The sequence below is a fragment of the Salmo salar genome, chromosome 10, assembly GCF_965601325.2.
Source record: "Salmo salar chromosome 10, fSalSal1, whole genome shotgun sequence".
In the NCBI taxonomy this organism is placed as follows: domain Eukaryota; kingdom Metazoa; phylum Chordata; class Actinopteri; order Salmoniformes; family Salmonidae; genus Salmo; species Salmo salar.
This window is the reverse complement of record NC_138300.1, coordinates 115,973,259-115,999,958: the sequence shown is the minus strand read 5'-3', so window position 1 is coordinate 115,999,958 and position 26,700 is coordinate 115,973,259. Positions and strand designations below refer to the sequence as shown.

The window sequence follows — 26,700 nt, the reverse complement described above, 5'->3', positions numbered from 1 at the left end:
GAGGTGGTGAGAGGGGGATGGTGCTCGCTGTACCCAAAGAGGGCCACGTCATGACACTACCATCCAGCTGATGTTCAGGTAGGACCAGTAACACCAGTGTTTTTAGAACAGGTTTTAGCTTTGGCTTAGTGTTTTTGGGTCTGCCTTGAACAGGTTTTAGCTTTGGCTTTTGTTTTGGCTTTGTGTTTTTGGGTCTGCCCTCAACAGGCTTTAGCTCTGCTTTTGACTTGGCATTCATGACACTGTAGGTACGCTATGCTTTGGCTTTGCTCTGTGTTTTGGTCCTGCCATTAGTGTTAATGAATTGAGTTGATGATTGGCCGCAGTATGCGCTGGGCCTTTTGGCAGACCTGAGCTATCTCAGCAGCCACTGCACTTGATTACATTATCTGTCAACACACAGGAAGTGTGCTCTTGGCATTATGTAATATGGAACTCTCTGTTCTGTTGCCAAGTTTGTCATTTCAGATATGAAAGGTTTGGACCGATTTCATACAGGTTATATATACTAGGCCGGGTTACTGTGAATCACTTTGTGACAACTGCTGTCTGCTGATGTTAATAGGGCTTTATAAATACATTTCATTGATTGTTTCACAAACTGTACCCTGCAAGGTTTGCCTTTGTGTTTTGACCCCTAGTTTTTCAGACAACAGATAGCAGAGCCTACTGAAGAGAAAGTTGTCACAAAACTGCATGCCCACCCACACCTTCAGCACCTAACTATGTCCGTCACTGGATAAAATATAGATATTGGGTGTAATGGAAGCGGGTTCCCGGTTATTGCTTTAATTGCGGTTCTATGAATGAGCTTTTGCATTGTTTCCTGAGTGGATCAAAAGACTGTTTTGTAACTCTACTGCTTCTTTTACTGACTCTGAAACACAATATTGTCCGATATAACATCACCTGTTGAGTGCTTTAAGTTCTACATTCTGCGTAAAGGGTTATACTAAACTCCTAATAATTCAGTCATGGACGCAAAGATTTTCTTTGTTCAGTTTGAGGAGTTCAATAGATAGACAGGTACCATCTGAATGTTGAAGATAGCTGATGACATGGTGTGAGGGGGTGGTTAGGTTAGCTGCTGCTGGGGCTTTGGAAACTGGGTGACTTCATCTCTCTACTCTCTCTGTGTAAAAACATACCAACTTGTGTCTCAACTTTCAATTGAGTGTTGTGTTTCTGGCTAGATCTACCTTTCCTTTGTGCAGCTCTTTCTCTAGAAATACAGTGGGCTTACACAGGCACTGAAACAGCTTGTTTCTCCCACTGACTTGACATTGTTCACTTTAACTATGGCTCTTTCTATAGTTACTGTGTTTTCATTACTGGTGAGGTAGGTTCACTTTCACTATGAATCTTTCTCTAGGTACTGTGTTTTCATTGCTGGTGAGGTAGGTTCACTTTCACTATGAATCTTTCTCTAGTTACTGTGTTTTCATTACTGTTGAGGTAAGTGCACTTTCACTATGAATCTTTCTCTAGTTACTGTGTATTCATTACTGGTGAGGAAAGTTCACTTTCACTATGAATCTTTCTCTAGTTACTGTGTATTCATTACTGGTGAGGAAAGTTCACTTTCACTATGAATCTTTCTCTAGGTACTGTGTTTTCATTGCTGGTGAGGTAGGTTCACTTTCACTATGACTCTTTCAGAGTGAAGTGCCTTAGTCCGAATGTTTAGCGCCTCGCCGAAGTGAAGCACACCGACAGTCATGTACAGCACTATCAGAACAACAAGAGAGACACAACACTACATGTACAGCACTATCAGAACAACAAAATGCCTAGTAACCCTATCATTCAATTAAACCCATGTTCTCCCCATGTTTCCCTTTCCAACAGATGAGGAGCTGTACATTCAACAGGCTGTGGTCCTCAACGAAGATGCTGTACATTTAGGAATAACTTGCTATTTTCCACCATGAGCTGCTTTTTAAATACAGTTTCTGTACATTACTTTGTTTATCAACACTTTTGTAGTACATTTGTTTACATTCCTTATAGTAGTAGTATCGATCTATCAACCATCACATGGACCCAAGATCAATAGGACTTTACAGATGGTACTACTCCAGGCTCTGTCAATAATAAATATATATATTTGTTCATGTATAGCAGCTCTGTTTCTCTCTTGATTACTGCTCTTACCATATCTACTTAACTTTTTTTATTTATTGACAGTAAAAATAGTTAATGCTTTCTTTAGTAAGTAAGTACAATGAGTAAATCATTATAAAATGGATAGATCCGGACACACAATCTGCTTGGTGAAAAGTGTGTTCTAGTCATGTTACTTTCTAGTGTAGGCTATCTACAGCCCTACAGTACAGGACATGAAATGTCTACTGTTCTTGTTTCATATTAGTTATAACCCATAACAGTTTTCTTCTGTGCCCTCAGGGGCCTGAATGTGGTGATATTTGTCATCCTGGCCCTGGCCTTCATTGCGAGGCCCTCCTCCCTGTCTGTGACTTCTGGCCTGTGTTCTAAACACACCCTCTGGGAACCCCCATGTGGCCTCACCGAGGGCATCGAGATCATCTGCCTTCTCATATTCACGTTCCACCTCATCATTAAGGTAATATACACTCTAAATCTACTTCTGATGTAGTGAACCACCAAATAAAACTATTACTACACTCTGTAATACCTTAATACTATTAAACAAATACTATTAATATAACATATTATTCCGTTATCATCAGATATCTATTGATCATGTGTAATGTCATGGTTATGCAGCTTTTGAGTACATTTCTCAATCAATTTCATACACTCTTAGAAAAAAAACTAAAATGGTTCTTCGACTGTCCCCATAGGAGAACCCTCTGAAGAACTATTTTTGGTTCCAGGAAGAACCATTTTGGTTCCAGGTAGAACCTTTTAGATTCCATGTACAACTCTTTCCACAGAGGATTCCACATGAAACCCCAAATGGTTCTTCATGGAACCAAAAAGGGTTCTACCTGGGACTGAAAAGGGTTCTACCTTGAACCGAAAATAGTTCTACATGGCACCAAAAAGGGTTCTACTATAGGGACAGCCTAAGATCCCTTTTGGAACCCTTTTTTCTAAGAGTGTAGATTAGTAGGCACATCATAGGCTACATGACATCTTAATTTACTGCTGTGAGGATCAGTAGCCTATTTGTTGGAAGGGATTCCTCCTTACTCTTTTTGTAGAGGTTCCTGATACGTCATGAGGAGTTTTTGAAGTGTAAATGGCTGGTGTGCTACATGGTGGTCATCTCAGTGTCTGTCACTGACCGGACCTTGACCTTGAACATGGCTTGTGATGACGTAAGCAAAGTCACATGTATACCCCTTTATAATCTCTCCTCTGGGACCTTGATATGCTTTTTCATGTAATCATATTCTATTCTATTCTACAGTATATTGAGTGTACAACACTTAGTAAGCTTGTTTCATGAAGTAGAAAGGTCATCTGATTCTTCTGTCCTGATATGTTTTGCATCATTTGTGTCGTAGACTATGAGAATCAGAAAACTTCTTCGGCCATTTTCCTCTTCACAACTCATAATTGATGAAGAAGACGTTGAAATGCATCAAAAGAACAATACCAGAAATAACAAGGTAATGGTATTGAATTGAGTCAAATGATTAGTGAATACAGAAATGCATAAGGTCCTTCATTTTGGCTGACTATAGGGCTTTCTTCTTCTCTCCAGTTTGATCTTAGTAGTGGTTCTCCACCTGTGTGTCTTCACCATGTTTGGAATGCTGCTATTCACAAAGGGAGAGGTACAGTAACATCCCCAGTACCTGTTTATTGATTGGATAGTGTGAACATTACTATAATTGTCACGCCCTGACGTGTGAGAGACGTTTTATTTCCTCTAGTTTGGTTAGGTCAGGGTGTGACATGGGGTGGGCATTCTATGTTTTCTATTTCTTTGTGTTTAGCAGAGTATGTTTCCTAATCAGAGGCAGCTGTCTATCGTTATCTCTGATTGGGAATCATACTTAGGCAGCCTTTTTTCTTTCCTTCAGTTGTGGGATCTTGTTTTTGTACAGCTCAGTAAAGCCTGCAGAACGTGACGTTATTGTTCCTTTGTTTTTTGTTTTGATTTAGTGTTCTGAGTTATAATAAATTATTAATCATGAGCACTTACCACGCTGCACCTTGGTCTCCTCCTTACGACGATCGTCACAGAAGATCCCACCACAAAAGAACCAAACAGCGTGGTCAGGAGACATGGACCTGGGAAGACATCCTGGACGGCAAGGGATCCTGGACGTGGGAGGGGATCCAGGCTGGATGGGATCGCCTCCCATTGGAACAGGTGGAGGCAGCGAGAGCAGAGCGGCAACGAGATGAGGAACTAGCACGGCAACGAGGCAAGCACGAGAGGCAGCCACACATTTGTTTGTGGGGGGGGGGACACGGGGAGATTGGCTAAGTCAGGGTTCAGACCTGAGTCAACTCCCCGTGCTTACCGTAGGGAGCAGGTGACCAGTCAGGCACCGAGTTATGCTGTGATGCGCACTATATCGCCAGTGCGCATTCATAGCCCGGTGCGATCTGTGCCTGCGCCCCTCATTTGCCGTGCTAGAGGGGGCATTCAGCCAGGACGGATTGTGCCGGCTCAGTGCTCCTGGTCTCCAGTGCGCCTCCTCGGTCCAGGATATCCTGCGCCAGCTTTACGCACTGTGTCGCCAGTACGCCTTCACAGCCCAGTTCGTCCTGTGCCAGCGCCCCGCTAAACTGAGCATCCAGCCAGGTCGGGTTGTGCCAGCCCTTAGCTCCAGACCTCCAGTGTGCCTCCACGGCCCAGTATACCCTGTGCCTGCTCTGCGCACCCGGTCTCCAGTGCGTCTCCCCATTTCGGTGAGACCGATTCCAGCTCCACGTAAGAATGTAAATGTAAAAAATGTATGCCTCCAGTGATGATCCATGATCCGAAGCCTCCAGTGACGATCCATGGCCCGGAGCCTCCAGTGATGATCCATGGCCCGAAGCCTCCAGTGATGATCCATGGCCCGAAGCCTCCAGGGATAATCCAAGGCACGAAGCCTCCAGTGATAATCCATGGCCCGGAACCTCCGGTGATAATCCATGGCCCGAAGCCTCCGGTGTTGATCCATGGCCCGGAGCCTCCGGTGATGATCCATGGCGCAGAGCCTGTAGTGACGATCCGTGGCACGGAGTCTGCAGCGACGGTCCCCGGTCCAGAGCATCCGGCGACGGTCCCCGGTCCGGAGCATCTGTCGGATGCGACGGTCCCCGGTCCGGAGCATCCGGCGACAGTCCCTGGTCCGGAGCATCCGGCGACAGTCCCTTGTCCGGAGCATCTGTCGGATGCGACGGTCCCCGGTCCGGAGCATCTGGCGGATGCGACGATCCCCGGTCCGGAGCATCTGGCGGATGCGATGGTCCCCGGTCCGGAGCATCCGGCGACAGTCCCCCGGTCCGGAGCATCCGGCGACGGTCCCCAGTCTGGTTCCTCTGAAGACGATCCACAGTCCGGTAATACAAAAGCGGAGGGATCAGCGGGCGGAGCCGCCACCATGGCTAGATGCCCACCCGGACCCTCCCTTATAGGTTCAGGTTTGCGGCCGGGAGTCCGCACCTTTGGGGGGGGGGGGGGGGGGTACTGTCACGCCATGACCTGTGAGAGACGTTTTATTTCCTCTAGTTTGGTTAGGTCAGGGTGTGACATGGGGAGGGCATTCTATGTTTTCTATTTCTTCTATCGTTGTCTCTGATTGGGAATCATACTTAGGCATCCCTTTTTCCCTCTTTCAGTTGTGGGATCTTCTTTTTGCACAGCTCAGTTAAGCCTGCAGAACGTGACGTCCATTTTCCTTTGTTTGTTGTTTCGATTTAGTGTTTTGAGTTATAATAAAATATTAATCATGAGCACTTACCACGCTGCACCTTGGTCGATCATTACGACGATCGTCACAATAATGTTTTTTTTTTAAGCGTGTAGGCCCTTGGGTCTTTTTTGTAATTATCTGCTAATTTTAGTTGAAGGCCAGTGGCCTTCAGAGGATTTTCAGAAGATTTATTTCATGAGAATATTTGATAATTTTTTATTTCATCTTTATTTAACCAGGAGGTGCCATTGAGGTCAGAAGACCTCTTTCTCAAGGGAGACCTTGCCAAGAAGGGCAGATCAGTGAAAACACATAGAACATTCTAATCAGAGTGCATAGTCTGCATAGCAAGTAGTTATTGTTCTTATGTGATACCTGCTCTGATGTGTCTTGTTCTAGAACCCAGAGAAGAACATGGAATGGGAGTTCTATTTCAAAAACCTCTCTCGGTCTCTTTTGGTTCTTCTCACAACTGCTAACAACCCTGACGGTAGGCTTATTCATAACAAGTTTTTCATATGCTAGTGTAGATTTTAATTTATCACTGCTGTAAGTCAAAGTGGATGAGCTTTTCATTTTAAACATGGCATGTTTTTCTCTGCTCTAATGTGATGATGCCAGCTTACACTTTAAACAGAGTTTTCTCTGTCTTCTTCATCCTCTTCAGTGGATTTGGTGTCACGCCCTGACCATAGAGAGCCCTCGGTTCTCTATGGTGTTTAGGTCAGAGCGTGACTAGGGGGGTGTTCTAGTCATTCATTTTCTATGTTGCTGGTTTGTATGGTTCCCAATTAGAGGCAGCTGGTAATCGTTGCCTCTAATTGGGGATCATATTTAGGAAGCCCTTTCTCCCACCTGCTTTGTAGGATTTTGTTTTGGTTAGTGCTTTGTGCGCTCTGTGTCTGCACGTTTGTTATAGTCTTTGTTGTTTTGTTGTGTCACTATTAAATATAATGTGGAACTCTACGCACGCTGCGCCTTGGTCCACTCATATCAACAAGCTTGACATTTGTTGAGTTTGTTTGATGTGTTTCTGTGCCATTGTGTTGATTACAATATTATTTAGATATAAATATATTTCAAACTGTTTGAATTGATTCAATCTGTATGTTCAATAAATGCTTACTTTACATGTTATCACTCTATTGTAGGAACATACATCCTGATGAACCTGCTGACTGCCAGCATATACAACCAGTTTAGAGGATACTTAGTGGTGAGTAACTGGCTTGTTGTCGACTGTACTTCACAAAGTTAATAAATATTTAGGTAAGTGGGTAGGGAGTGTTGTCAGTGGGTAGCCAATTTCCCATAGGTATGTGAGTAGTATTGATCATGGTAACAGGAGGGGTCAGTGTCTCCTGACCCCTCCTGTCTCAGCCTCCAGTATTTATGCTGCAGTAGTTTGTGTCGGGGGGGGGCTAGGGTCAGTCTGTTTTATCTGGAGTATTTCTCCTGTCTTACCCGTGTCCTGTGTGAATTTAAGAATGCTCTCTAATTCTCTTTTTCTCTATTTCTTTCACTCTCTTGGAGGACCTGAGCCCTAGGGCCATGCCTCAGGACTACCTGGCCTGATTCCTTGCTGTCCCCAGTTCACCTGGCAGTGCTGCTGCTCCAGTTTGAACTCTTCTGCCTGTGGCTATGGAACCCTGACCTGTTCTCAGGACGTGCTACCTGTTCCAGACCTGCTGTTTTCAACTCTCTAGAGACAGCAGGAGTGGTTGAGATATTCTGAATGATCGGCTATGAAAAGCCAACTGACATTTACTCCTGAGGTGCTGACCTGTTGCACCCTCAACAACCACTGTGATTATTATTATTTGACCCTGCTGGTCATCAATTAACATTTGAACATCTTGGCCATGTTCTGTTTTAATCTCCACCCGCACAGCCAGAAGAGGACTGGCTACCCCTCATAGCCTGGTTCCTCTCTAGGTTTCTTCCTAGTTTCTGGCTTTCTAGGGAGTTTTTCCTAGCCACTGTGCTTCTACACCTGCATTGGTTGCTGTTTTGGGTTTTAGGCTGAGTTTCTGTACAGCACTTTGTGACATCAGCTGATGTAAGAAGGGCTTTATAAATACATTTGATTGATAACCCTTTATTTAGCAGATGTCAATCCAGACATCCATCCTGAGGAGGAGTTTGGGCGTCAAGGCAGCTTTTGAGCTCCTGCACTTTCAGAGCCAGGAACCTCCCTTCTCTGAGGATGATACCGTGTTTATTTTATTAATATACAACAGCAAAATGGTGGAGCGCTTACTGTATGTATAAAATAATATTGACTGTGTTCTAGTTACTGTATTATTGCCCAGACAGTCCCGAAGGTGATGAGGAGAGTTCAGATGAAAGGTTATTACAGAGATGCCATCATGAAGGTGAGATGGTTCCCGCCTTACCTGAAACAACATACTGTAATACATAGCGTTAAAAGTTGTTTTATCAAGTTATATATGTACATGGCCGCACCTCTGAATTGTGAACACTTTTGGTATGTCAAAAGTCAGACTTTCATCATTTACCTTTGTGCTTGCATTTGCAACGGAAGCAAAAATTTGGACAGAAGCAAACCTGAAAAGTTATTGTGAAAGGAGATTGAACAGGATATTGATGTCCTTGTTTTCCTCTGTAGCGTCCTATATTGTCTGAGTACTGATCTAAGTTCCTGTGCAAGGTTCAGTATATGTTTAGTCAGCATTATGTCACTGTGGTGGGGAATGCTGTGGCCCTGGCCAATGTTGTCTGCATCTGTGTTCACTATGTCACAATATTTTATGAATTCACTTAAATGTTTGTTTCTGCTTGATACTAACAGCTCTTAGTTACGACACTAGCCTGGAATCCTAACTGACATGCTTTGTTTCACCATAACAATATTGAAACAGAGCTTATCTGTTAAGATTCCAGGCTACTTATTCACAGTCATATTGTTGATAGAGGGTACAAAGCATAGTAGTGTAAATTCACTAAAGTATCTCTATGTAGGCCTGTTTATACTGTAAGTCATTTGACAACTTAAAAGGAGGGCTCGTCCGGGATTTGAACCCGGGACCTCTCGCACCCTAAGCGAGAATCAGACCCCTAGACCAACGAGCCTGTCATATTGACAACAACCAAGAGTTTAAATTCCACTGCGTGCCACATGTATAAGGAATTCCTGGCAAGTTAATGCTGTTGCATGCTCAGTAAAACTGCTCAGAGACTCCCACCTAGTGGCTGTTCTAGACTCTGCACAGACATGTTGATCAAATGGATGAGTTGGGAGCAATCAGCCATTGAAGAAGACAATTGACTACTTTAAAATGGAGATAGCATGGGCAGAGCCATTGAGGCTGTCACAGACACAAAGATAAGTCCTATCTATCTTTGTTGATTATCATTAGATTTAATTGGAAAGGCAGAAGATATAGGCCCTGACCCATTTGTTCACCTTCTCTGCATTTGATGTCTCTGGTCTAAAAATGAGTTTTTCTTCAGAATTTTCAGGGGAGCATTGTATCCCATTTTTAGAAAATGTGTAAGGTCAAAGGTCATGTACAGTATATGCATGTATTAAGTCTACTGTATATGCATCTAAGCATCATCAATGTTCCTCCAGATTCTCCTGGTGATTGACTGTGAGTAGAATCTCTGAACGAGACAACTACTATTTAGAGGCTCAACATTTAAGACCATTTGAATGTAAAATGTACTACAAGTAGTAGTTACAAGTGGACATTAGTTACTGTACCTGCAGTGCACTGCCGACATGACTGACTCATGTATAGCAGGTAAGGGTCTTGCACAGTTTGTCAATAGCTCCGTGCAATTCACAGACTTTATATGTATTTCTGTCACAGGAGGTTGGTGGCACCTTAATTGGGGAGGACCAGCCCGTGGTTTTGCCTGGAGGGGAATCGGTGGAATGGTATCAAATAGATGGTTTGATGCCATTCCATTTGCTCCGTTCCAACCATTATGATGAACCTTTCTCCCCTCAGCGGCCTCCACTGATCTGTGTTTTTTCAGACAATCAACTGTTTCTTCATCCTTTACTACCTGCTGGAGATGGCGCTGAAGGTGGTAGCATTTGGCTGGACAGGATATGTGTCCTATGGGAGTAACGTATTTGATGGATCTCTCACAGTTATTTCACTGGTAGGTGCAGATCAGTATTACATACTGTATGTAAGGATAATGCAGGGTCCATTTTGAAGCATGGGCAATTTAGAGAAGATTCTAGTTGATGTATCTATATTACCGTCTGTCACACAATTCAAAGACACTCGTTGACATTACGACACTGTACATTATATTCCATACTGACTGGATATTGTTTTATATCTCTGTTTTTCCAAAGGGCCTACAGATATCCATATTTGCTACTTACAGTCTGCCATTTTTCTATTGGTAAGATTTTTCTCCCCACTTTGTTTGGGATCTTTCAATATACTAACTCACTTAGGACAACCCTAAATACATCTATCACATATTTTCTCAAAAGGTGGGCTCATCTGGGATTTAAACCCAGGACTACTCACACCCTAAGCGAGAAGCATACCCTTAAACCAACAAGCCTGCTTAGGGAAACCCACCCTATCGTTATAATTTTCCCATCCCCTTCTCCTCATAAGCATGTGAGTGAACTTCCAGAATCTGTGATGTGGCAGGTTTTTGCTATTAGACTGCCCTCTAGTGGTAACTAACACTTTTAGGAAGTTTTCCAAACACTGAGCGCACAAAACATTAGGAACACCTGCTCTTTCCATGACATAGACTTACCATGTCTGTCATAGACTGTATGTAGTCTGTCATATAGACTGTGTGTAGTCTGTAAGTCATTTGACTTCTTAAAAGGTCTCGTCAGGGATTTGTATCACATCCGGCCGTGATTGGGAGTCGCATTGGGCGGTGCACAGTTGGCCCAGCGCCGTCCGGGTTTGGCCAGGGTATGCCGTCACTGTAAATAAGAATTTGTTCTTAAATGACTTGCCTAGTTAAATAAAGGTTACATAAAAGATCAAAATAAATAGTCTGTGTACAAAACATTATGAACACCTGCTCTTTCCATGACATAGACTGATCAGGTGAATCCAGCTGAAGTCTATCATCCCGTATTGATGTCACCTGTTAAATTCAGTTCAATCAGTGTAGATGAAGGGGAGGAGACAGGTTAAAGAAGGATTTTTAAGCCTTGACATGTATTCTGTATGTGTGCCATTCAGAGGGTGAATGGACAAGACAAAATATTGAAGTGTCTTTGAACAGGGTATTATAGTAGGTGCCAGGCGCACCGGTCTGAGTGTGTCAAGAACTGCAACTCTGCTGTTTTGTTCACTCTCAACAGTTTCCCGTGTGTATCAAGAATGGTCCACCACCCAAAGCACATCCAACCAACTTGACACAACTGTAGGAAGCATTGGAGTCAACATGGGACAGCATCCCTGTGGAACACTTTAGACACCCTGTAGAGTCCATGCCCCTGACGAATTGAGGCTTTTCTGAAGGCAAAAGGGAATGCAACTCAATATTAGGAAGGTGTTCCTGTTGTTTAGTACACTCAGTGTACAGTACATTGTCAGATTTGCAAATAAAACCGTTGTCTGTGGTTGACATCTTAAGTGTTGTAGGTTATACATTTACATTTTAGTCATTTAGCAGACGCTCTTATCCAGAGCGACTTACAGTAGTGAATGCATACATTTCATACAATTCATACAATTTCATACATTTTTTTTTTTTTTCCTGTGCTGGCCCCCCGTGGGAATCGAACCCACAACCCTGGTGTTGCAAACACCATGCTCTACCAACTGAGCTACAGGGAAGGCTGTTATCATTTGCATTATGAGGACTGAGACCTATCCAGGACTATAGTGTTACAGCTGCAAATAAAACTATATGGACGTTTCTCAGTGGCTGACAGATAAGAGTATTTATGAATTAGGCTTGCCAGTTATACGACTCGTCGTTCGGCTAGTTCTCATAATACAAAATAGGTGACATTGGTATCCTGTGAGCCTGCTCTTTGTTATAGAAACCTATATATGACTGATTGTCAGTGTTTCTGCTGAATATGCTCCACTTACCCAAGTAGACTATCATTATCTTGGATAGTACATTGAGCCTGTAGTGTTCAGAAAAGAAGGGCTCGTCCGGGATTTGAACCCGGGACCTCTCGCACCCAAAGCGAGAATCATACCCCTAGACCAACGAGCCTTGTTGAAGGAACGGTAAACACAGACTCCCTTTCTACCCTGTCACTGATGTCAAGCGTGTGTGAAATCTGAGGTGTGTCCTTAGTGAAACTTTGTTACTTTACTCACCTCTAGTGGTGATTTATACAGCATCATCACTATAGTAAAGTTCTGACCTGTTGAAAACATTACATTTGTCAGATTAACGAGGCCATATATCTTATTATATATTTATATTTTGTCTGTGATGTATCACTCAATAATATCTTGCCCAAGGCATATTCAACACAAATGAGCTGAAATATCCAGTAGAAATATAACCATACCACAGCATATTCAGGAACACTTTACTTGACCCCTTTGTCATAAGGGCTACATAACACTGTCAAAACCAGTACATAACATAGGTCATACCAGAGCTGTTAAACTGGTACGATTGTAAAGAAGTGCTGTCTTTGTTTGCAGGTGGTTTATTATGTATTTGCTGTGCTTGGGGTCTGGTTGTTCGAAGGCTCTATCATAGCACCTGCAAGTAACCTGAGGTATGAAGAAAATATGTCCCAGAAATCACAGCTTTTACCTATTACCTATTTCCTATAAACAACCTTTTTCCTGCCTACATGTATTATCTATTTCTTACAGCACTACCGCCGACCCCAGAATTATGACAATGATTGTAAACAAAACTCTACAATGTGGTTCTTATGAGCAGCTTGGCTGCTGGTCAAACAACTTTTATGACTTTGCAGTGAGTATCACTCATCTTAGAGTTTGTCATGCCTGCTCCCGCTCTTCCCCCCTGGTGTTCGACGGCAACAAGCTCCCCAGCATTGCGCATTCCTGCCACCATTACTCACACCTGCCTTCCCCCGTCACGAGCATCAGCGACTATTGGACTCACCTGGACTCTATCACCTCTGTCATTTGATTTGATTTGATTTGATTTGGATCTCTTTTAGTCCCCATTTGGACTAATCTTCCAAGAGTCCTTAAATATTAAAATACAATTTATATACGAACACATTTTCACATATAACACACTATTACAAACCTACATAATATACTAACGTAATAAACCAATAAATAATCAATCTAAAAAGTATGGATTCTTCATCTACTGTAATGCCACAACATTTCTGTGTATTATATTTAAATTGTTTTAAAATAATGTTTAAATTTATATATTGAAAGGTTTCTGGTTTGCTCAGTTAATTTATTCAATTTCTTTATTGCTCTAAATCGAAATGTTCTTTTGCCTATTTCTCTTTTCTGTCTGGATAACGCATAGATGGTGGACAATCTATTCCTAGTATTTACGGAATGTCTGTCTCTTACCAACTGATTACCGTTGTGAATTGTACTTGGCCGTTTTAAATTATGTATATTATGAAATAAAATAAGCATGTTTTTTTCAATTATCTTGTCGATTGATGACCAAACAAGAACATTGCGTATGACTGCAACAGAAAAACCATATCTCCACCATAAACCAATCCTTGCTGCTTTGTTCTGTGCAATCTGCAGCCTCCTAACTTCACTTGATGATGCATTTCCCCAGACCACAGAACAGTAGTTCACTTGACTCTCAATTAAAGCTTGTGTTATTTGCTTAAGAATTTTTCCTGGTAAATATTTAGCTATCCTTCTGATTATACATGCTGTTTTAATAATTTTTTTACATAGATTAGTTATTTGAGATGACCATGATAAGCAGTTGTCTAGCTGCACTCCTAATAGTTTGGTTTCTGCCACTTCTTCAATTTGTACTCCTCCCATACTTAATTGTATGCCATGCTGTTTTGGCCTTTTCCTAGTGGAACAGACCAACATAACTTTGGTTTTCTTGGTGTTTAAAACAAGTTTATTCTGGCAAACCCACTCCATAATATTCTCCAAATCTCCTTGTAAAGCTTGCTGTACCTGTTGAACCGATTGTCCTGCTGCATAAATTGTAGTATCATCTGCAAATATAGTAGCTTGAGTTTCAGCTAGGGAAAGGTCGTTGGTATATATTAAATAAAGAAGTGGCCCAAGGCAGCTGCCCTGCGGTATTCCACAGTTTAAAGCATGAGGGGAAGAAAATGAACCATTGATATAGGTGGACTGTTTCATGGCAGTTAGATATGACTGTACCCAATTCAATGCTACCTCCTTAAAACCATAATGCATTAATTTTGTCAAAATGATCTCATGATCCACTAAATCAAATGCTGCACTGAAATCTAAAAATAGTACCCCCACAAACTTGCCATTATCCATAGCATTGAGCCACTGGTCAGTCATGTCAACCAATGCAGTGGTAGTGGAATGATTTTTGCGATAAGCATGCTGATTGGCTGTAATCAGATCATTATTTTCCATGTACTCCCATATTTGTCTACTCACAATACCCTCCAATATCTTACTGAGTGTAGGGAGTAGACTAATTGGTCGACTATTGGCAGGAGTAGCGGGTTCTTTGCAGTCTTTTGGAATAGGACAAAGTTTAGCATGCTTCCATACATTTGCAAACATCCCCTTTTCCAGTGACCAATTAAATATGTATCTCAGTGGAACTGCAATATGGGGAGCAGCACAGCGAAGCAAAAAATTGTCCATAAGATCATAACCTGTAGATTTCCCATCAGGTAATGACTTCAAAAGGTTTAACACCTCCTCCACTGACACCGTTTGCAGACTAAAAGAGCAGATCTTGTTGCTCATAATATGATCATCAATCCATTGGACAATAGCTTGTTTGGAAGAATGTATGTTTACATTGTTGCTCAGTAAATACATTTTCTTTGTGAAGAAATCTGCAAAATGATTGGCAATATCAACTGGTTTTGTTATTATTCTCCCGTCAACCTCCACACTAGATGGGCATGATGAGATAGATGTACCAAGTAAACCCTTAACTGTATTCCATACCTTTTTAGAATCATTTTTACAATCAATAAAAGCATTGTTGAAAAATAACTTTTTTTTCCTTCGATTCAATTTAACTGCATAATTACGCAATGTTCTATAATTCTGTTCATCAATTTCTGCTTTTGATTTGGCTGCTAAGACTTTTAACATATTTCTTTGAGAAAAAGCCTCACCCAGTTCATCATCAATCCATGGAGATGGACGAGCACCAACTGTACTCTTTCTTACTGGGGCATGATGGTCCATAACCTCAGTGAGCAAATCAATAAAACATTCTGTAGCGTGATTTAAATCATCCTCTAGATAAATCAGCTCCCAGGGTACAGCAGCCAAATCATTTAGAAATAGCTCATAATTAAATGTTTTAAAATTTCTCTTGACCACAATCCTAGGGGGTTTCTTTGGAACCTTGGTGTTCATGGTTATGGTCACAATATTATGGTCTGTCCAGCCCACTGGCATTGATCTGGCTTTTAAGCATTGCGATGGTATATTACAGAAAATCAGATCAATGCATGTGTCTGAACGATGACCCAACTTAATTGATGATCTAGTAGTATCATTAACCATTTGTTTCAAACCACAGTTCTCGGCATATCTCATCAATTTTGTTCTATTTGAATTATTGTGATCCTTCCAATTTATATTAAAATCACCCAAGATAAATACATCTCTGTTGCTATCTGGGGCCTTGTCAAACCCAGTGCATAAGTCATCCAAATAGGACACCTTAGAGCTAGGAGGTCTATACACACATCCTACCAATATGGCTGCCTGGTGAGGCAGATGTACCTGAGCCCATAGTGCCTCTACTTGACATACATGAAGGTCACCCCTCCTCTGTCATTACCTTCCCTATACATGTCTGGTTCCCCGCTCTGTTCCCTGCTTCAACATTGATTGTCATATGTATTTTTGTTACCCGCTGTGTTGACGTTGTGCCTCTCTTGTTACCTGTTTGTTCCTGATTACATGTTGACTCCCCATACCTGCTTCTCATCTCCAACGTTGGTCCTTACAAAGTTACCACAAAATCTAAATGAATAAACATATGGTGTACAAAACATTAGGAACACCTTCCTAATATTGAGTTGCACCCCCTTTTGTCCTCAGAACAGTTCAAGATGTTCAAACGTTCACAGATGGCCAGCATTGTCAAATAATCGTCACTGGTCAGGGTTCCATTGCCGCAGGCAGAACAGTTGAAACTGGATCAGCAGCAAGACAAGGTAGCGTGTCTGGTGAAAAGGTCAGGGTTCCATAGCCACAGGAAGTTTATTTATTTTATATTTGTTTAACCAGGTAGGCAAGTTGAGAACAAGTTCTCATTTACAACTGCGACCTGGCCAAGATAAAGCAAAGCAGTTCGACACATAACAACACAGAGTTACACATGGAGTAAAACAAACATACAGTCAATAATACAGTAGAGAAATAAGTCTATATAAAGTGTGAGCAAATGAGGTGAGATAAGGGAGGTAAAGGCAATAAAAGGGCCACGGTGGCGAAGTAAATACAATATAGCAATTAAATAACACTGGAATTGTAGATTTGCAGTAGGTGAATGTGCAAAGTAGAAATACTTGTAACGGCTGTCGTAGAGTGGGGACCAAAGGGCAGCGTGTTGATTGCTCATGATGAATATTTATTTTAACTCAGAACACTCAAGAAAAAATAACAAAGAGAAAATGAAAGTGCACAGTTCTGTCAGGTACAGAAAACTAAACAGAAGACAACTACCCACAAACACAGGTGGAAAAAAACCCTACTTAAGTATGATCTCCAATTAGAGACAACGAGGACCAGCTGCCTCTAATTGGAGATCATCCCAAAAACCCCAACATAGAAATAGAAAACTAGAACCTAAACATAGAACTACAAAACATGGAAAAACACAAAACACCCCCTGTCACGCCCTGACCTACTCTACCATAGAAAATAACATCTTACTGTGTTCAGGACGTGACAATACTGGGGTGCAAGGGAGCAAAATAAATAAATACAGTAGGGGATGAGGTAATTGTTTGGGCTATTTATAGACGGGCTATGTACAGGTGCAGTGACCTGTGAGCTGCTCTGACAGCTGGTGCTTAAAGCTGGTGAGGGAGATAAGTGTTTCCGGTTTCAGAGATTTTTGTAGTTCGTTCCAGTCATTGGCAGCAGAGATCTGGAAGGCGAGGCGGCCAAAGGAGGAATTGACCCTGGGGGGGACCAGTGAAATACACCTGCTGGAGCGCATGCTACGGGTGGGTGCTGCTATGGTGATCAGCGAGCTGAGATAAGGCGGGACTTTACCTAGCAGGGTCTTGTAGATGACCTGAAACCAGTGGGCTTGGCGACGAGTATGAAGCGAGGGCCAGCCAACGAGAGCGTACAGGTCGCAGTGGTGGGTAGTATATGGGGCTTTGGTGAAAAAACGGATGGCACTGTGATAGACTGCATCCAATTTGTTGAGTAGGGTGTTGGAGGCTATTTTGTAAATGACATCACCGAAGTCGAGGATCGGTAGGATGGTCAGTTTTACGACGGCATATTTGGCAGCATGAGTGTAGTGTAATATCTGATCAATTAGTCTTCTAATTAATGAATTATTCTTTACCTCACATTAGTCTCATTCCAAAAGTCGTAAATTATTGGTTATCTGCACAAACCCAGTCTTCACTAAGAATCATCCATACTGTAATGGCCGTCGTTGTGAAGAGACCAAGGTGCAGCGTGGAATTTGTTCATCTTTGTAATTTAATGGAAAAATGAACACTTTACAAATAAACAAAACGACTGCCAACAGTTCTGTCATGATAACTAGAACTAAACAGAAATTAACCACCCACAAATCCCAAAGGAAAACAGGCTACCTAAGTATGGCTCCCAATCAGCGACAACGATGAACAGCTGTCCCTGATTGAGAGCCATACCAGGCCAAAACAAAGAAATACAAAACATTGAAAAAAGGACATAGAATGCCCACCCTAGTCACACCCTGGCCAAACCAAAATGGAGAATAAAACCCTCTCTATGGCCAGGGCGTGACACATACATCAATTGTCTCAATCATTTATTTATTAACTAACTAAATAATCACAGAAATGCACACACAAATAAACAAAGTAGATATGGTTACAAGGAAAGGATAGGGGATGTGCCCTAGTGGGCTAAACTGGTATGGTGGCTTGGTAGACAAAGGGACTGAGAAGGGCGTGTAAGATAAAAGACCCTACACAGTTGATAATTCTAACAATTGAAGTGCTAACTCTTTGCACATGAACGCTCACTCATTCGGGAATAATTGCAATCAATATATATATTTATGCTCAGTGTGTCGTCGTGATCTCAGTTGGAAAGTTTGTTTCTGTTGGAGAGTTTGTCCGCACTCTCTCTCTCTTCCGTGGTTAGAGTGGATAGTTCAGAGTCCGATTCAAAACTGTTGTTATAGAATATATGTTTCGGCGGTTGTCGGCCTTCGCATTCAATGGTATAGAATTCCTAGCTGCAGACTAGTAATTCGTATCAAAGATTTGCTCTTATTCTATCGGATCGATAGTCTCAGAGTTTAACCACGTGGTATGGTTAAAAGATTCAGCAATCTACTCAAACGTTAGCCCTCTCGTGGTAATCGAGGTAAGCTGGTCTGATAAGAAATCCTTCAGGTTGGGGTTATATTCGTAACAGCAGAAGAGGGCTGTCCCATGACGCCAGGTCAATGTCTGTGCTCATGGGGCGGGCCTATGACCTAGTTAAACTCCAAAGGGAATTGGAGTTTCCTTCATTAAACAGTTTATAATCAAATTACATAATTTCACAAATAGTTTCATCTTTACTCATTCACTTTATTCAACAATTAGATGCAAGCCTCACAACTGAGACTCTTGTATAAACAGAGTTATGGTAATGTGGCTGTATTGTCTCTCATGAGTTTCACATACATTAAATGAAATGGACCGGTCGTAGCTGGATTCTTCCCCGACCGTGTACACATTCTCCAAAACATGGACATTGTTCAGTTCTCAAGTTCTCTGATGTGGAAGAGGTTCCTTTGTTCTCCTGTGAATCTCACTCTCTCTATACTCTGGCCATGAGGAGAGAAACTCCTCTAGGACTTTATGACCTGCCTAACAGAGCCTGGGTGTAGGGGGAAGAGAGAGAGGTGGTGAGAGAGAAAGGGAGGGTGCAGAGAGAGGGGGATGGTGCTCGCTGTACCCAAAGAGGGCCACGTCATGACACTACCATCCAGCTGATGTTCAGGTAGGACCAGTAACACCAGTGTTTTTAGAACAGGTTTTAGCTTTGGCTTTTGTTTTGGCTTTGTGTTTTTGGGTCTGCCCTGAACAGGCTTTAGCTCTGCTTTTGGCTTGGCATTCATGACATTGTAGGTAGGCTATGCTATGGCTTTGCTCTGTGTTTTGGTCCTGCCATTAGTGTTAATGAATTGAGTTTATGATTGGCCGCTGTACGCGCTGGGCGTTTTTGCAGACCTGAGCAGCACTTGATTACATTATCTGTCAACACACAGGACGTGTGCTCTTGGCATTATGTAATATGGAACTCTCTTTTCTGTTGCCAAGTTTGTCATTTCAGATATGAAAGGTTTGGATCGATTTCATACAGGTTATATATACTAGGCCGGGTTACTGTAAAGCACTTTGTGACAACTGCTGTCTGCTGATGTTAAAAGCGCTTCATAAATACATTTGATTGATTGATTCACAAACTGTACCCTGTAAGGTTTGTCTTTGTGTTTTGACTCGTAGTTTTTCAGACAACAGATAGCAGAGCTGTCTCGTCCTGACCATAGAAAGATGTTATTTTCTATGGTAGAATAGGTGAGGGCGTGACAGGTTTTTTTCTCTCTATGTTCATGTTCTAGTTTTGTATTTCTATGTTGGTTTTGTTTGGGATTATCTCCAATTAGAGGCAGCTGGTCCTCGCTCTCTCTAATTGGAGATCATACTTAAGTGGGGGTTTTTTTTCCACCTGGGTTTGTGGGAGATTAATTTTGAGTCGTGTATGTTTAACCTCATTAATTGCACTTCGAGAGAGTTTCACTGGTTAGTCACTGGGCAATGTACTGTTCATGTCGACAGAAGTGTGTCCCAGTGATGGTAGTTTATTTCCCAACAGAAAAAACAATTGATATTAGGTTTGAAAACTGTCCAGATGAACCAACTCTGAGGTAGGCGCTTGTTACAGTTTCTCATGTTCCAACCATTTTATATACTACTTATTGTAGTCTTCAGCGAATGAGTAACAAATAATTGTCCGAATTTGTTGGGATTTATTTTGTATATATATTATTTAACCTTTATTTAACTAGGCAAGTCAGTTAAGAACAAATTCTTATTTACAATGACAGCCTACCAAAAGGCAAAAGGCCTCCTGTGGGGACAGGGGCCTGGGATTAAAACAATAAATACAATATAAATATAGGACAAAACACACATCATAGCAAGAGAGACACAACACTACATGTACAGCACTATCAGAACAACAAGAGAGACACAACACTACATGTACAGCACTATCAGAACAACAAGAGACACAACACTACATGTACAGCACTATCAGAACAACAAAACGCCTTTTAACCCTACATTTAAGTGAGATGTGTGTAGATTATGAAAATGAACTCGCTGAGAAGGTTTAAGGATGGAGCAAAATGTAAGCGGTTCTTTCCTTTATTTTCTTAGTCACCTGTTATAAACTTGTTGAGCAACATTGTGGTGATGATGGAGAGTTTCCCCCTGCTACCTGGGGGTGTTCATTCTGGATCAGACAATTACAGGACTCCAAAAGAAACACCTTTCTATTGGGGGACACAGGGACATGGTAAGTTCTTCAAAATCGCTCGCTCATGCACAGAGTAAGATCATTCAATTAAACCCATGATCTCCCCATGTTTCCCTTTCCAACTGATGAGGAGCTGTACATTCAACAGGCTGTGGTCCTCAACGATAGATGCTGTACATTTAGGAATAACTTGCTATTTTCCACCATGAGCTGCTTTTTAAATACAGTTTCTGTACATTACTTTGTTTATCAACACTTTTGTAGTACATTTGTTTACATTCCTTATAGTAGTAGTATCGATCTATCAACCATCACATGGACCCAAGATCAATAGAACTTCACAGATAGTACTACTCCAGGCTCTGTCATTTTTACATTTTTTTTTTTTTTACATTTTAGTCATTTAGCAGACGCTCTTATCCAGAGCGACTTACAGTAGTGAATGCATACATTTCATACAATTATTTACATTTTTTTTTTTTTCTGTGCTGGCCCCCCGTGGGAACCGAACCCACAACCCTGGTGTTGCAAACACCATGCTCTACCAACTGAGCTACAGGGAAGGCTATAGGGAAGGCTGTCAATGGTAAATATATATATTTGTTCATGTATAGCAGCTCTGTTTCTCTCTTGATTACTGCTCTTACCATATCTACTTAACTTGTTTTATTTATTGACAGTAAAAATAGTTAATGCTTTCTTTAGTAAGTAAGTACAATGAGTAAATCATTACAAAATGGATAGATCCGGACACACAATCTGCTTGGTGAAAAGTGTGTTCTAGTCATGTTACTTTCTAGTGTAGGCTATCTACAGCCCTACAGTACAGGACATGAAATGTCTACTGTTCTTGTTTCATATTAGTTATAACCCATAACAGTTTTCTTCTGTGCCCTCAGGGGCCTGAATGTGGTGATATTTGTCATCCTGGCCCTGGCCTTCATTGCGAGGCCCTCCTCCCTGTCTGTGACTTCTGGCCTGTGTTCTAAACACACCCTCTGGGAACCCCCATGTGGCCTCACCAAGGGCATCGAGATCATCTGCCTTCTCATATTCACGTTCCACCTCATCGTTAAGGTAATATACACTCTAAATCTACTTCTGATGTAGTGAACCACCAAATAAAACTATTACTACACTCTGTAATACCTTAATACTATTAAACAAATACTATTAATATAACATATTATTCCGTTATCATCAGATATCTATCGATCATGTGTAATGTCATGGTTATGCAGCTTTTGAGTACATTTCTCAATCAATTTCATACACTCTTAGAAAAAAAAACTAAAATGGTTCTTCGACTGTCCCCATAGGAGAACCCTCTGAAGAACTATTTTTGGTTCCAGGAAGAACCATTTTGGTTCCAGGTAGAACCTTTTAGATTCCATGTAGAACTCTTTCCACAGAGGATTCCACATGAAACCCCAAATGGTTCTTCATGGAACCAAAAAGGGTTCTACCTGGGACTGAAAAGGGTTCTACCTGGGACTGAAAATAGTTCTACATGGCACCAAAAAGGGTTCTACTATAGGGACAGCCTAAGATCCCTTTTGGAACCCTTTTTTCTAAGAGTGTAGATTAGTAGGCACATCATAGGCTACATGACATCTTAATTTACTGCTGTGAGGATCAGTAGCCTATTTGTTGGAAGGGATTCCTCCTTACTCTTTTTGTAGAGGTTCCTGATACGTCATGAGGAGTTTTTGAAGTGTAAATGGCTGGTGGGCTACATGGTGGTCATCTCAGTGTCTGTCACTGACTGGACCTTGACCTTGAACATGGCTTGTGATGACGTAAGCAAAGTCACATGTATACCCCTTTATAATCTCTTTCTTGGGGGGGGGGCACACGGGGAGATTGGCTAAGTCAGGGTTCAGACCTGAGCCAACTCCCCGTGCTAACCGTAGGGAGCAGGTGACCAGTCAGGCACCGAGTTATGCTGTGATGCCCACTATATCGCCAGTGCGCATTCATAGCCCGGTGCGATCTGTGCCTGCGCCCCGCATTTGCCGTGGTAGAGGGGGCATTCAGCCAGGACGGACTGTGCCGGCACAGCGCTCCTGGTCTCCAGTGCGCCTCCTCTGTCCAGGATATCCTGCGCCAGCTTTACGCACTGTGTCGCCAGTACGCCTTCACAACCCAGTTTGTCCTGTGCCAGCGCCCCGCATTTGCCAGGCTAATGTAAGCATCCAGCCAGGACGGGTTGTGCCAGCCCTTAGCTCCAGACCTCCAGTGCGCCTCCACGGCCCAGTATACCCTGTGCCTGCTCTGCGCACCCGGTCTCCAGTGCGTCTCCCCAGTTCGGTGAGACCGATTCCAGCTCCACGTAAGAATGTAAATGTAAAAAATGTATGCCTCCAGTGATGATCCATGGCCCGGAGCCTCCAGTGATAATCCATGGCCCGGAGCCTCCAGTGATAATCCATGGCCCGGAGCCTCCAGTGATAATCCATGGCCCGGAGCCTCCAGTGATAGTCCATGGCCCCGGAGCCTCCAGTGATAATCCATGGCCCGGAGCCTCCAGTGATAATCCATGGCCAGGAGCCTCCAGTGATAATCCATGGCCCGGAGCCTCCAGTGATAATCCATGGCCCGAAGCCTCCAGTGACGATCCATGGCCCGGAGCCTCCAGTGACGATCCATGGCACGAAGCCTCCGGTGACGGTCCCCAGTACGGAGCCTCCGGCGACGGTCCCCGGTCCGGAGCATCTGGCGACGGTCCCCGGTCTGGTTCCTCTGAAGACGATCCACAGTCCGGTAATACAAAAGCGGAGGGATCAGCGGGCGGAGCCGCCACCATGGTTAGATGCCCACCCGGACCCTCCCTTATAGGTTCAGGTTTGCGGCCGGGAGTCCGCACCTTTGGGGGGGTGTACTGTCACGCCATGACCTGTGAGAGACGTTTTATTTCCTCTAGTTTGGTGTGACATGGGGAGGTCATTCTATGTTTTCTATTTCTTCTATCGTTGTCTCTGATTGGGAATCATACTTAGGCATCCCTTTTTCCCTCTTTCAGTTGTGGGATCTTGTTTTTGCACAGCTCAGTAAAGCCTGCAGAACGTGACGTCCGTTTTCCTTTGTTTGTTTTGATTTAGTGTTCTGAGTTATAATAAATTATTAATCATGAGCACTTACCACGCTGCACCTTGGTCGATCCTTACGACGATCGTCACAATGTTTTTTTTTTTAAGCGTGTAGGCCCTTGGGTCTTTTTTGTAATTATCTGCTAATTTTAGTTGAAGGCCAGTGGCCTTCAGAGGATTTTCAGAAGATTTATTTCATGAGAATATTTGATAATTTTTTATTTCATCTTTATTTAACCAGGAGGTGCCATTGAGGTTAGAAGACCTCTTTCTCAAGGGAGACCTTGCCAAGAAGGGCAGATCAGTGAAAACACATAGAACATTCTAATCAAAGTGCATAGTCTGCATAGCAAGTAGTTATTGTTCTTATGTGATACCTGCTCTGATGTGTCTTGTTCTAGAACCCAGAGAAGAACATGGAATGGGAGTTCTATTTCAAAAACCTCTCTCGGTCACTTACGTCTCTTTTGGTTCTTCTCACAACTGCTAACAACCCTGACGGTAGGCTTATTCATAACAAGTTTTTCATATGCTAGTGTAGATTTAAATTTATCACTGCTGTAAGTCAAAGTGGATGAGCTTTTCATTTTAAACATGGCATGTTTTTCTCTGCTCTAATGTGATGATGCCAGCTTACACTTTAAACAGAGTTTTCTCTGTCTTCTTCATCCTCTTCAGTGGATTTGGTGTCACGCCCTGACCATAGAGAGCCCTCGGTTCTCTATGGTGTTTAGGTCAGAGCGTGACTAGGGGGGTGTTCTAGTCATTCATTTTCTATGTTGCTGGTTTGTATGGTTCCCAATTAGAGGCAGCTGGTAATCGTTGCCTCTAATTGGGGATCATATTTAGGAAGCCCTTTCTCCCACCTGCTTTGTAGGATTTTGTTTTGGTTAGTGCTTTGTGAACTCTGTGTCTGCACGTTTGTTATAGTCTTTGTTGTTTTGTTGTGTCACTATTAAATATAATGTGGAACTCTACGCACGCTGCGCCTTGGTCCACTCATATCAACAAGCTTGACATTTGTTGAGTTTGTTTGATGTGTTTCTGTGCCATTGTGTTGATTACAATATTATTTAGATATAAATATATTTCAAACTGTTTGAATTGATTCAATCTGTATGTTCAATAAATGCTTACTTTACATGTTATCACTCTATTGTAGGAACGTACATCCTGATGAACCTGCTGACTGCCATCATATACAACCAGTTTAGAGGATACTTAGTGGTGAGTAACTGGCTTGTTGTCGACTGTACTTCACAAAGTTAACAAATATTTAGGTAAGTGGGTAGGGAGTGTTGTCAGTGGGTAGCCAATTTCCCATAGGTATGTGAGTAGTATTGATCATGGTAACAGGAGGGGTCAGTGTCTCCTGACCCCTCCTGTCTCAGCCTCCAGTATTTATGCTGCAGTAGTTTGTGTCGGGAGGGGCTAGGGTCAGTCTGTTGTATCTGGAGTATTTCTCCTGTCTTACCCGTGTCCTGTGTGAATTTAAGAATGCTCTCTAGTTCTCTTTTTCTCTCTTTCTTTCACTCTCTTGGAGGACCTGAGCCCTAGGACCATGCCTCAGGACTACCTGGCCTGATGACTCCTTGCTGTCCCTTGTCCACCTGGCCGTGCTGCTGCTTCTGTATCAACTGTTCTGCCTGCGGCTATGGAACCCTGACCTGTTCACCAGATGTGCTACCTGTCCCAGACCTGCTGTTTTCAACTCTCTAGAGACAGCAGGAGAGGTTGAGATATTCTGAATGATCGGCTATGAAAAAACAACTGACATTTACTCCTGAGGTGCTGACCTGTTGCACCCTCGACAACCACTGTGATTATTATTATTTGACCCTGCTGGTCATCAATTAACATTTGAACATCTTGGCCATGTTCTGTTATCTCAACCCTGCACAGCCAGAAGAGGACTCGCTACCCCTCATAGCCTGGTTCCTCTCTAGGTTTCTTCCTAGGTTCTGGCCTTTCTAGGGAGTTTTTCCTAGCCACTGTGCTTCTACACCTGCATTGGTTGCTGTTTGGGGTTTTAGGCTGAGTTTCTGTACAGCACTTTGTGACATCAGCTGATGTAAGAAGGGCTTTATATATACATTTGATTGATAACCCTTTATTTAGCAGATGTCAATCCAGACATCCATCCTGAGGAGGAGTTTGGGCGTCAAGGCAGCTTTTGAGCTGCTGCGCTGTCAGAGCTAGGAACCAACCTTCTCTGAGGATGATACCGTGTTTATTTTATTAATATACAACAGCAAAATGGTGGAGCGCTTACTGTATGTATAAAATAAGATCGAATGTGTTCCAGTTGAGTGTATTATTGCCCAGACAGTCCCGAAGGTGATGAGGAGAGTTCAGATGAAAGGTTATTACAGAGATGCCATCATGAAGGTGAGATGGTTCCCGCCTTACCTGAAACAACATAGTGTAATATATAGCGTTAAAAAACGTTGTTTTATGTAGTTATATATGTACATGGCCACACCTCTGAATTGTGAGCACTTTTGGTATGTCCAAAGTCAGACTTTCATAATTTGCCTTTATGCTTGTATTTGTAATGAAAGCTAACATTTGGACAGATGCAAACCTGAAAAGTTATTGTGAAAGGAGATTGAACAGGATATTGAAGTCATTGTTTTCCTCTGTAGCGTCCTATATTGTCTGAGTACTGATCTAAGTTCCTGTGCAAGGTTCAGTATATGTTTAGTCAGCATTATGTCACTGTAGTGGGGAATGCTGTGGCCCTGGCCAATGTTTGCATCTGTGTTCACTATGTCACAATATTTTATGAATTCACTTAAATGTTTGTTTCTGCTTGATCCTAACAGCTCTTAGTCACGACACTAGCCTGGAATCCTAACTGACATGCTTTGTTTCACCATAACAATATTGAAACAGAGCTTA

The 26,700-nt window shown here is 42.4% G+C and overlaps 2 non-coding genes and 1 pseudogene across 2 annotated transcripts; 1 reads left to right on the top strand and 2 right to left on the bottom strand.

The window, feature by feature from the left end:
* The first annotated feature begins 304 nt into the window (after window positions 1-304).
* LOC123723960 (two pore channel protein 2-like) lies at window positions 305-26,592 on the top strand (annotated as a pseudogene).
* Window positions 8,868-8,939, bottom strand: trnap-agg (transfer RNA proline (anticodon AGG)). Its single transcript has one exon. It is a non-coding gene; the product is annotated as a tRNA-Pro (tRNA).
* Window positions 11,967-12,038, bottom strand: trnap-ugg (transfer RNA proline (anticodon UGG)). Its single transcript has one exon. It is a non-coding gene; the product is annotated as a tRNA-Pro (tRNA).
* Window positions 26,593-26,700: the final 108 nt, after the last annotated feature.